Source organism: Micrasema longulum, unplaced genomic scaffold (assembly GCF_059751315.1).
Source record: "Micrasema longulum isolate JH-2025_06_02 unplaced genomic scaffold, ASM5975131v1 h1tg000274l, whole genome shotgun sequence".
NCBI classification, from domain to species: Eukaryota; Metazoa; Arthropoda; class Insecta; order Trichoptera; family Brachycentridae; genus Micrasema; species Micrasema longulum.
In genome coordinates this window covers 1,164,327-1,177,399 of record NW_028277478.1, presented here as the reverse complement: position 1 = coordinate 1,177,399, position 13,073 = coordinate 1,164,327, and positions in this window count along the sequence as shown.

Sequence of the window (13,073 nt, the reverse complement as noted above, 5' to 3'; positions counted from 1 at the left end):
ATATATATATATATGTACATATTTAATGTATGCTTGTTATATATATATATATATATATATATATATAACAAGCATACATTAAATATGTACATATTATAAAAAAGAAAAAAATACATGAAAGAGATTCATGTCAAAGTAGTAGGAGAATCCTGCTATGGAAAACCCCTTCAGATACATGGAACAGATCAATATCCAGAGGGATGTTGTTCAGCATAGCGGAAGCCCTTCCACCAAGCAAGGTAGTCCTGTATATCGGAATATGAAACAATTTATGCTGACGCTGCCTTAGGTAATTATCAGGAACAAACAAACCAATGCTCATCATAATCTCAGGATTATTGACCATACCGCGCAACAATCGATTAAAATGTGTGGTCAAATACACATTCCTTCTAGTCTCTTAACCAAGCCAAGCATACCCTGGAGAAACTCGGTCGGGTAGAGCACATGTAGTATTTAGTAAACATGGTAGTTAAGTATGCCTTGATAAAGAAAATTAGATGGCTTTGGAACCGGTCGGAAGAAAAAAAAATAGTAGTAAAAAACTAAGTTATTTTTATTTATTTTATTATGATGAATAACTACAAAGTTAGTGCTTTAAATATAAAATTAAGAAGAAAGTATTTTTTCTCTTTAAGAAAGTACGTTGTTCACCAATTTATTATGATAGCATCATTTTTCTGCTGGTGTAGCAAGTTTGAAACTTGTTTAAGGTTTGAATATGGGTCTCAGTCTAAGCTAATTGGTAAGTTTATGAATGAACATTTCTTAAACCGGATTAAGAAAAGAAATACTTAGTACTAGAAGATACAAAAACTCCAAACACGCGACCTTAACGGAACGCTTTCCAAATAATGCCGTGTCTTAAAATGACGTTACTACTTTACAAAAATGGGTTTTGAAGTTTTTTATTGTTTTTGTTTGCACGGGACTTTTTTTGTTTTTTTAAATATACATAAGAGGTTAAACAGAGTTTTTAAAAAAAGGATAATTACATAGCAATGAAAAACATATTAACAGTAAAAATAGTTTTTTTAAAAAATCCCACAAATGAATGCCCTGTTCGTGGGTGTATACCATAAGTGTTTATGAATTTTTGCTCCTATAATAAAAAGACAGGTATAATATTTTTTGTAAATAAAAAAGAAAATATAAAATAATCTGTAAAACATTATAAGGTACTTTTTTATTTTATAGTAATCAAAAAGGAAATTCAAAATACAATTTTAAAAAATAAAAATATTCCTTTTCATTAAAAGGCAATAAAATATATCATAGAAAGAAGTTAATATCTTTAATTTGAATCCGGGATAGTGCGTGTTTTTTAATAGAAGGAAAATTTTGAAAGTTTGGGATCAATGAAATATTATCAGTTAAAAAAATAATTAAACAATTTTGGGACAATAAAATATGCATGTCTCTGTGCTTGCTTTGTGTTACAATGTGGTATTTAGAACCCACGATTCCTTCTTTGACTTGATTTATTTGAATTACTTGTAAATACATTTCTGTTCGGTTTTGTTTTATGAATCTAAACATTGAATTTTCTCATCAGTATTTTTTGCTTGGTTAGCAACATTGAACCAGAATTTTCATGTATGTCACCGCCAAATAGATAACTCAGCCACTTACTGTATGTCTAAACTATTCATTGAATACCGGCATTTACCTGAATAGCTAGACCGTACGTTGTATGTTGATTTTTTTTATTCCTCCAACAATTCACTAGCCTCTTATAATTTATAAAACTTTTGTAGTTAATACTTTTGCTTCCTACATCAATAACAAGGCCTTGGGAACTAAAGCGCCGTTCATCCATGCGTAACTCCCTAAGAAATTTATAATAGTAATTTTAGCTTCAAAGTCATTGATCTAACCACAACCAACAACCACGCTTAGGTTGAAGCTATACGCAGAAGAAGTACGAAAATTGAACAATTGTTTTCAGGTGTTGCCTAGTAGGTGAATTGGTTCAGCCGGATGAATCTCACCCAGGTAATAAAGGTTTCAGCTCCTTAGCTTCACAAAAGTCAACATTGAAAGCTTCACCCCCTTACCCGCCTTTATTTTAAAGGTCTCGTAGCCTCTTTTCAGATCCGCACATTGCAAAAACATTATTTTTGGCTGCAACGAAAGTTTTTTTTTTTTTAATATTTGTTTACAAAAGCTTAGCGTATTTTTATTTTTTGAATTAACATTAACTGATTTTAAAACCTTAATCGCCGTCAGAGCAATCTAAGTATAAACAGTCCATTTGTCTGTCAAACTTTCCCGATTCTGACGGCGATATGGTATGTTAGTTCATTAGATAGTTATTTAACCGGAAGCAAGTCCGATTGGGACAACCTGAACCGTTACCACCCGAACACCGGCCAAAAAATTCAAATCTATTCAGCCCCAAAAAAATAAAACATTGTTCATAAATTCTCTCTATTCCGAGCACCGCGCCCTCTTTAAGACGAAAGCCTAGCACCAAGCTATTTAAAATAAAGCATCCTATCAACCGACCCAAACACCAACCAAACACCCCTATTAACAATAGGCAATATAAAAAACCCAATCCTTAATCAACCCCCAATTCTTTAAACTGCATTTGTTTTCAAATAATGCTACATACCACACACCTATGGCCCGCATGTGTCGGGAATATAATATATACTGACAAAACAATAAAATTGATATTTTTCATGATGCTCTCTCAGCTTTTGCGAATAATCTCTGAGGATGAAATCTTATTTAATTAGTTCACACGCACAATTTATTTTTTATTGCATTGTATCCTGTATAAAAAAATATTAAAAAATATGTATTACATCTTAATATAATACATACTGACAAAACAATAAAATTGATATTTTTCATGATGCTCTCTCAGCTTTTGCGAATAATCTCTGAGGATGAAATCTTATTTAATTAGTTCACACGCACAATTTATTTTTTATTGCATTGTATCCTGTATAAAAAAATATTAAAAAATATGTATTACATCTTAATATATATCTATTTTGTGTAATTCTATAATTTAAGATATATATGCATGTAAAATTGTATCGACAAATGCTTTCAAATTGTATGTTTTCTGGTATGTATCTTTGTTGATTTACCTAATAAAATAAAATAAAATAAAAAATTAAAATCCTACATACTAGGACAGTGACAAAGTCAACAGATGGAAGAGTTAAAAAAATTTAGATGTTTAAACATGTGCGCAATGGTGAATGTTGCAGTGTGTAGATTGGCCACTTAAAATGGCCAATGACAAATTTTTAGCCTTGTAAATACCTAGACTTTCAAATTTCCCTCTCAAAAATGTTTTTCATCTCTGTTGCAACCAATTTTTATCTAAATAACTCCCGAGGGAGGTAATCCAGCTTGTCTGCGAACATTTGGACATGCTCAATTCATTGTTGAATTAACTACCTGGTATAAGAAGAAGAATAAAAATTTGAAAATGCTTTTCATGCGTTGCCTCGTAAGAATTGGGAAATATCGTTTTTTTTTTTTTTAATTAAAATAATAATGGTCAATGAAATACTTTTCAGTTATAAAAATTATTTCTTGCTAAGTATTAGTAATTAGTAATGTTATGTTATTTAATTAGTAATGTTATTTAAACATTAGCCGGCTAATTGCCTAATGGCAATTTCTTCCAACCATCCAATAAAATTATAGTTTTATTTTTATAAATCAAGTTACATAACATATTCAATAGAAAATAAAGATAAAAAAGCTTAAGATATATAAAAATAGAAATAAACGTATTTGTTTATAAATTACCTGAATTCAAAATTATTACTCAATAGGAAACAGGAAAAAAGAGGAAACAATAAAAGGAGGAGAGATTAAGGAAGAGAAAGGAGATGTTTCTTCAGACGTGATTTAAACAGAGATAACGTAGTAACACCTTTGATAGTGGATGGGAGACGATTAAAAGTGTAAAAAATAAAAACCTTTATTAGCATAAATAAACAATTAACAATACATTCAGTAAAAAAAATGGGACACGTAAGATTGAACTTGCCTAAAAAGAGTCTGGCTCTTGTGTTTGGCAAGTTTACAAAATAACATAAAAAAGAAACAAAAAATGCAAAACAAAATAATAAAATTTAAAAAAAAAGTAAACAATTTTAAAAAATTTAGAAAATATAACACTAAAAAATATTAAATAAAAACACAAAATTAATAAATTTATTAACACAGCCACATATTAAACATGCACATCTCGATTTTCAAAATACAGTTAATGTTAATTATGTCAAGAAGTTTTTCTTTAATTTATCCTTAAATTTTCCGTAATTTATTTCTTGACGTAGATTTTGTGGTAAATTATTGAAAAGCTTCCGTCCTATGCAAGTATAATGATGCTTGGCTGTGGTAGTTTTAGTTCTCTGTAGAGCGAAGCAGCCTTTATGTTGTGAATATACTCATGTTTTATACAACTTCCATGTATGTAAAAACCCTATAGTCGTTAAAAATTAATAAAATAATAAAAATAATAATTACATAATGGTTTAAATAACCAGTAAAGTAATGGTGACTACAATAAATAAATATTCGTTAAAAAACAATACGTTAAAGTTCTCAAAAACAAAATGAAGATAGGTTCGTTCAATTCTAAACGCCTCTGTATCAACATCATTAATATTACTTCTGGTATGTGGATAACATTGGTCACATCAAGTAAGTATTTCTCCACATTATGATTATGAGGTCGACACTGTTTTTGACATAGTTTTCATTCGGAAACTGGTTGTTCGTCGTATTAGCATACGAAGCCGCCAGCACCGACTACTAAGAGACGGTTAAGCCCATTCAAAGATTTTTTGCACCCATACCTACCATTTACTACGAACGGGCAATGAATATTGAAAGATCGGCTCTTCGAGGAAGAAAGCTAATCTTAATCGATAGAAATTAAACAATGCTTGAGTATGTCCAAATGCTTGCAGACTGGCTGGATTTCCTCCCTAGGGAGTTACTCATATTTAAATTCAATCAGGGCTTATGACCTGTCACTGTAAGCAACATTACAAAAGATCTACCGAGGCTGATATTTTTTACGAAAATGTATGTAAACTTAAGTAAAATGTCATAAAAATGTTGAGAGAAGCAGAAATTTAACTATTTTAATTATAACATACATTTTATTTATTTGTTATAATGGAATTATTTTCTTAAGTGCAAATATTTTTTTAGGTGTGTTCATGAGTGTCCTACGCTAATATACATAAAAATTTACAATATTTATGTACATACTGTTTGTTAACTTAATAAAATAAAAAATAAGTAAAAAGTAATATGCTTGTATTTTATTCTTCATAAATATTTTTTCCCATTTCGTAATACTTTGTGATTATATATAAGTTTTCCATGGAAACTAAGTCTAATCGATCAAATCAAATAACGTAGAATACTTTTATTACCTACGTCAGACCTACGTATAGTCTAATTAACAATTAAGTCGAATAGCAATAATCAGTTTCAGAAAAGTGTTCTTTGTGAAAAAATGCTTAGTCTGGATATATCCATTTTTGTACAATCCAGCCCATGTCTACAAAAATTTGGACATACTCAAAATATTGTTCCTATCTTTATCTGTTACAAACTGATCAGTCTTACGCTTCAGGTGCTAGTCCAGGAACATTAAAATATTTCAGTGACGAACGTTGAATTGTAACGTTCCCCGAAATCGAACCAAGTATCTGAAGCATGGTTTTCACTACACTACGAGGCATACTTATCTCCACTCAATTTTCTTTACAAGAATTTTTACCTGAGAGAAATCAGTGGCAAAAACACGCAACCAGGATTCTGGTTCTATTTCACACACAGAACTGGATTCTTCTACCGCTTGTACACAAACATAGTTCACACTGCAGGGTTGATGCTAAATGTGTACCATAGAGTAGCCAACTGTATCAAAAACATTCCTCCAGGGTTCTAGTTTAATACTACCTACAAAACTGTATTCTTCACATAACACAAAAAAAATTTTTTTTTATAAGTTATTTATTAAATTTTTGATTATTAATTTTACTGCATAAACAAAGGTAAATATTTGTTACAAGGGAATTTATTCAACACTATATCATTTGAACATGAATTTGGAATGTCTTTTTTTATTTTTTTAAAATTTATTAATCATAGAACACAAACTATTTTACAAGTATAATACGTTGAATTACACTCCCAGGAGTTACAACAACTCAATTTGGGAGATAAATAATATAAGAATTTAGAAAATAACATATATTGAGAACAACAAAGAAACAAAGCAAGTTTAGCAACTTTATAACTAAATATTCAACAACAATATATACGCCTAAAACCTTTTCTTACACAAGCAGAATAAATTTTTATAAAAAAACGCTTTTAAGAATAAAAAAAAGAAGTGAATCCACTAAGGGAGCTAAGGTCATTAACATCATATGCCATGCAGATGATGCTTCCATATTGATGATGAAAACATATCCATCTCAGTTAGTAAACATCTGGATGCCTAAGAAATGTCGTATAGTTCAATGAACACATGATTATTGGAAACATAATTTGGATATACAAAACGTGTGTCAGACCAAATCATGGTGTATACAACAGAGGCAAGGATAGATAGAGAGAAAACAAAAAATACGAAAAACCAAGTAGAAAAACTAAATAGAAAAACTAAACCGAAAAACCAAATAACTGCTCAGAACGTCAGATATGAAAGTACTAAAGGCAATCGCAGGGAAACCCAAAAGCGGCAGAATCTAGAGTCAAGAAGTTAGAAGGATTTGCGATACGCCTTGCGTAGTAAATAGGTTATGGAGAGATTACGTCAATAATTCCATAAATCGACAGCTCTAAAATCCCCAATACCATTGCTCATGAAATCTCGGCCGTTTGCCGTCTGCCCGGAAGACCACCAAGCAGAGGGAAGAACAGCTCATACTCAAAGTGTCAGGAGTTAGCTTTTAGCTGATACTAAATTAATCGATCTTAACCGAGAAGAAAAAGAAGATTAAACTTCCAGAAATAATTTTCACTCCGATCTTCTAAGATAAGGTTTATTTTTTTTTTATTTTTATTTTATTTTATTTAGAAAACATACAGTCATACAAAATCAGTATTAAAAACAACAATTTTTTAACATAAAAAGACCAATTAAGTTTTCATAAATTAAAAAGATATAAACATTGAATGTGACAAAAAATAAAAAATAAATAAGAATTTTAAGTGAAAAAAGGATAATTGTTGACATTTGCGTTTTCCATGGAGGTAATAAATTAAAATAAATAAAAATACCGAATGTACACTCCGAGCCATCCACGCACACACATGAACGCACATATAAAACATACACAAACATATACATTACATGCGGCACATATACATAGCATAAACCACTCAAGATGTACATTCAGCAACTATCCCAAATAATCGACCCCATGAAGAAATTTTCTGTACAAATGCAACGTGCAGTTAAAAATGTCTACATCAATACTGAGTCCGTTATGATTTCTACAGGTACGTCTAATGAATGAATTCGAGGTATAATTGTTTTTACAAGTTGGTACATAAAAAAAGGGAATTTAATCTAGTATAGCGAAGAGGACAACGGAAACCAATATTCTGTAAAAGATACGGCGAATCAACTATGTTATTGAGAATTTTGAAAAGAAAAATTAAATCAGATTCTATATTAAAATTGATCAAAGATGCGCCGTAATCATTTTCAATGTTACCAAAACGATATTCCAGGCTCCTTATAAATTTCTTTTGAATGTTTTCAATTTGATTAATATATACATTATATTGAGGGGACCATACTAATGAAGCGAATTCGAGTTGACTTCGCACATAAGTATAGTAAAGAAGTTTTAATGTATTTGGTGATGAGAATGGCTTGGAGATTCGTAAGATAAACCCTAGAAGTCTGTACGCCTTATCTACTATTGTATTTATGTGATCTCTAAATAAAAGCTTATCATCCATCAGTACACCCAAATCTCTTGCTTTCATTGAACGATTGACAATTTTCCCAGATAGTTTATAGTCAAATAGTATACTTTTTTTCTTTCGAGTAAATGACATGACAAGACATTTATCAGAATTAAATAATAAGTGATTGTCCTTGCAATAGTAACAGATTCTATCTAAGTCAGCTTGAAGAACTTCGCAATCATTTATTGAAGACACAATTTTAAATACTTTATTGTCATCAGCGTATAGCAAAAAATTTGAGTTTTGAATGCATAAACTTATATCATTGATATAAATAATAAAAAATAAGGGTCCAAGATGCGAACCTTGAGGGACACCTGATGGGATTGGTTTAAATGATGAATTAAATCCCTTGAGTGAGACCGATTGACTGCGGTTACTAATGTAGGAACATATCCAACGATACAGATTCCCCCGTATACCAATGTTCCAAAGCTTGCGAAGTAAGACCGAATGACTTATTGTATCGAAAGCCTTTGAATAATCCGTATATAAAACGTCTACCTGAAAACCTGCATCCATTGCATTCAAAACAATATCGGTAAATTCACAAAGATTTGATTCAACTGACCGTTTCTTATAGAATCCATGTTGATTGGGATTAATATGTGGTTTTATAACATCGAAGAGCTGATCGGTTACTATATTTTCAAGGATTTTACTAAAAATGGGAAGAAGAGAAATGGGTCGATAATTTACTACAAGACTCTTATTTCCCTTTTTATGCACAGGTGTAATATTTGCCTTTTTCCATATTTCAGGAAACGTGCCTTCCTTTATTGATAATTGAAAAAGATAAGTAAGAGGACGCGCAAGCTGTTTAATACATTTAGAAATAAAAAAAGGGTGTATGCCATCAAAGCCAGCACCTTTGCTGACTTTAAGTTTTTTGAGATATTTTGTTACCAATGACTCATTTATTTCTATAGCATTAAAATCAATTAAACTATTTTCTTCGGCAGGAACACTACAACTAGATGCATTAGTTTCCAAAAATTCTTTCGTTTATGTAGAAGTCCTTGTCTAGTTGACCTTTAACATTATGTATGCAAAACTCCTTCGAGTCACTGTGTGGTTACCTGAGGTTACCTGAGGTTAAACTTAGGTAACCTCAAGTAAAGTTAGGAAAGGATTGTCTTATAATCACGGTCTTTTTCCATCTTATTGAAATTATGTATGTGTCTTGCTCAGTGATCGAATTACATTTCATAACTCTTTCTCAAATGAATGCTTTACATATTAAACTGTTCTCAGGGTACTCGATATTTTGTCATTTGTGGAGATCTATTTAATTTAATATCATACAAACCATAGCCAAAAATGTATTATTTTTTTTAATCGATTTATTTGGTCATATTCGTAGTATTTGCAACGCCGGTTTCATCATAGGAATACTTCCTCATCTAACATGGCGAAGCGTGTAATTAGAAAGAGATTTTTTTTGTGATTTAAATTATGAGCATTTTTAAAGCATCATAAAAGAAAAAGTAATGTTTTTTCTCTAAATTAATAACATGCCTGCAAATTAATAAATTAATTGTTTTACAGTAAATTTCGAACAATAAATTTATAAACAGCGTATATTTTTGAGTAATGATTTACAATTAATATAGTTTCGAGATAAAGACAATTTAAGATCATTAAATAATATGAATTTATCATGTTGTTAACTTTTCCGAAGTCAATAAGTAGGATGACCATATTTTTAAACATTATGCTATCATTGATTTACAGTTACGAGAGTTTCTCAGCAATGTGGTCGCACCCAGCGCATGTATTACAATAATTGAATTATTAAATCTGACACTCGGAATGCCAGGTTATAAATTATAGTACAATAAATAAAAAAAATATATGTAAATCGATAATAATGTTAAACGAATAGATGAAAAAATATGTCGGATCATAATACGTTCAATTATGTGTTATAAAACTGTTGTTTTATTCATGAGGTATAATAATTCTAACGGATGGTCTCATTCGCTCTCAAATAAGCCTCCGTGGTGTAGTGGTCAAGACGCTTGACTCACGCACGGAAGGTTCCGGGTTCGATTCCCGGTGAGAACACAAAAATTAAAAAATGTGATTTTTCTCAAGCCTGGTTGTTCTGTAATGTAATTCACCACTGTAATTGGGCCTTCTGGCCTGTTGTGGTGCAAAAAAAAAAATGAAATGAAATAAAGTGTTCAAAACATAATTTAGATTCTATTACTAAAATCACGGCATACCCCGTAGGAGGAGGGAAAGAGAATAGACTAACACACATGTATATCCTAATAAATTTATAGCTTCTTCCATATTCATCATCTTGTTCTTCTTCAGCCTTGATCTCTCCACTGCTGTATAAAAGCCTATTCCAAACGTCTCCATTCCCTCTCCTCACCCGTTTTTGTCATCCACGTTTTACCGGCTATGTAGGCAATGTCATCGACCTATCTTTTTTGTGGTCTTTCAACACTTTTTTTGTTTCCCCATGGTCTCCACTTTATTATTCTGGGTGTCTACCTGCCATCATTTTGCCTCACCAAGTGTTCGGCCAACTGCCATTTCAATTTCGCTCATGACCGGTGATATCAGCGACTCAGGTTCAGTGCCTTATTTATTCATATTTATATTAATTCCAACAGAGAGGGAAAACATTTTTGAAAAGGGAATATGGAAGTCTATCCTGATTTATTACACATACACCGAGCATCAGTCTTCACATATTCATACATCTTGTCATACATGCCCTTCAATTGTGTAAATGGGGGCTAAATTTCTAACTGTCTATGCGCTCTGTAGCTGCAAGACGTCCTGTAATCTAGCTCCTATCTATTATAATTTTTGATTGATCTTAATTGAAAACGAGGAACTAGAATCCCAACCGTCCATGCGCTCTGTAGCTGCAAGACGTACTGGGATATTTATTAATTGTACAGCTCCCTTGAGGTGATTTTCACAAAAATGGCGCTTTATAAATTATCCAACTATATATATATATATATATATAATTCTGTCTACTTTTGATATGACCAGACTCGAGATTGCCTCTTTTTTTTTAGTCGTCCTCGTTCTACGTGATCATTAATCCTCGTCATATATTATACGTTTTACCTTTCGCTCCTTATCCATTCGTTCTTCATGACCAAACCATATCTGTGACCCTTATTTGAACGTAGTTATGCAGAAAGCTGCTAGTCCACAATTTCGGAAAAATGATATATTGATGTTATTGGGTGCAGTAAGGTCGGTTCTATGTTCTGCTATAAACAGCTAGACCACTTTCATACAAAGAACTGTATTAATCACCTCCGGAAAAAGGCGTCGATCACAAAAACGGCATTACTCAATTTTCCAAAAACACCCACAAAACTAGAAAAATCTTACGGTACTTTAAAAATCTTTTCAACTGGTCAAACACACAATAAGATTCTTGTTTGTAGTACATAAAAAAAACGTATGTATTCATTATTTATCGTTTGTTAATGTCAAAAACATTCAAAGTATTGTGTGGATTTTAAAATTCACGCTTTCCACAAAATGGCTATTATCTCAGGTTCTTTTCTATGGCTGGCTGCTTTCTGTATAACTACGTTCATTTGATCTTATCAATTATACCAGTCTCAGATTTGCACACTCTCCTGATTTCATAATTCGTAACACTCTGATACATTTATTTGCTACATATTCGTCTAAGAGACCGCAAGCATTAATTGAAAACGCATTTTTTTGTAAGTTAAAATAACCATAAGTGTAGTCGAGGTCTACGTTAAAGCCTCACGGCAGGAATAAGCAGGCCGATTTTCGAAAATGTATTATAGTCTTTAATATTAAGGCGCTAATTTTCATCGAAACTCAACTGGGCAGCGTAAAAACATATTACCGCATTCCTTCCGTGTGCCGAGCGAAATTCTTGTGAATAACCGCCAACCGATTTTAACATGTCTACAAATTTTTAAACGCACCCGTCTCTTCGTCAGGGCACTAATATATATACTAACACGCAAAATCCATAACATACCGTCAATGAAATAAAATTGAAATCGCATGGAAATATAGATCATTCCGTTTTCCGCACCAAGTGGTGCATAGGGCATGTAAACCAAATACAGTGTATTTTATACACCGATTTTTACATGTCTACCAATTTAAAGACGTACCCCTCTTCATCAGGACACTAATAATTATAATAACATGTAAAACCCATTACATACCTTCAATGAAATAAAATGGAAATCAAATGGAAATATTGATCTTTCCCACCAAGTGATGCATAGGGCATTGGTAAACCAAATGCGGTGTATTTTGTGCACCGACTTTAACATGTCTACTGATTTCCAGAAGTACCCGTCTCTTCGTCAGGACACTAATAATTATACGGACATGCGAAACCCGCTACATACCTTCAACGAAATGAAATGGAAATCACATGGAAATACAAATCATTTCACTTGTACTTGTACTTTTTGTACACCTGTTGCATGATGGTCAGGTTCCATGAAGGCCTCTTAGTGTAATGGTCAGCGCGTTTGCTTACCATGAACGAGGTCTCGGGATCAATTCCCGACATGGTTGATATGATTTATTTATTGTAAAGGTTGATTTCATCCTAGAATATTTTATAGTTTCTGGACTGGTACCTGAAGCGTAAGATTGATCATCATACTTTTATGTTTAAAAAATGATCAAGATACGTCGCGATTGGCGTACCACTGCAGTGCCCTATGCACCATTAGGTGCGAAAAGGAAATGATGATGTTTTTAACAGTACAGATATAATATTGCAATGTAAAACCAATACTTTATACCTGAGAGTATTATCTATTCAAAATCACTTTTACACGGATCTGATTCTTTACTTTTCACGTCTGTATTTTTCATCCGCCTGGACACAGACGGCGTAAAATCAATCACTTTAACCAATGAAAATATTTTCTCAACAATATTATGAGTATGTCCGAACGCTTGCAGACTGGCTGGATTTTCTCCCTAGGGAGATGTTAATATTTAAATTTGTTGCGACAGAGGGGGAAAACATTTTTATGAAGGGAATATGGGAGTCTAGGCATTTACAGGAATTATGATCTGTCATTGGCTGGTTTAAGTGA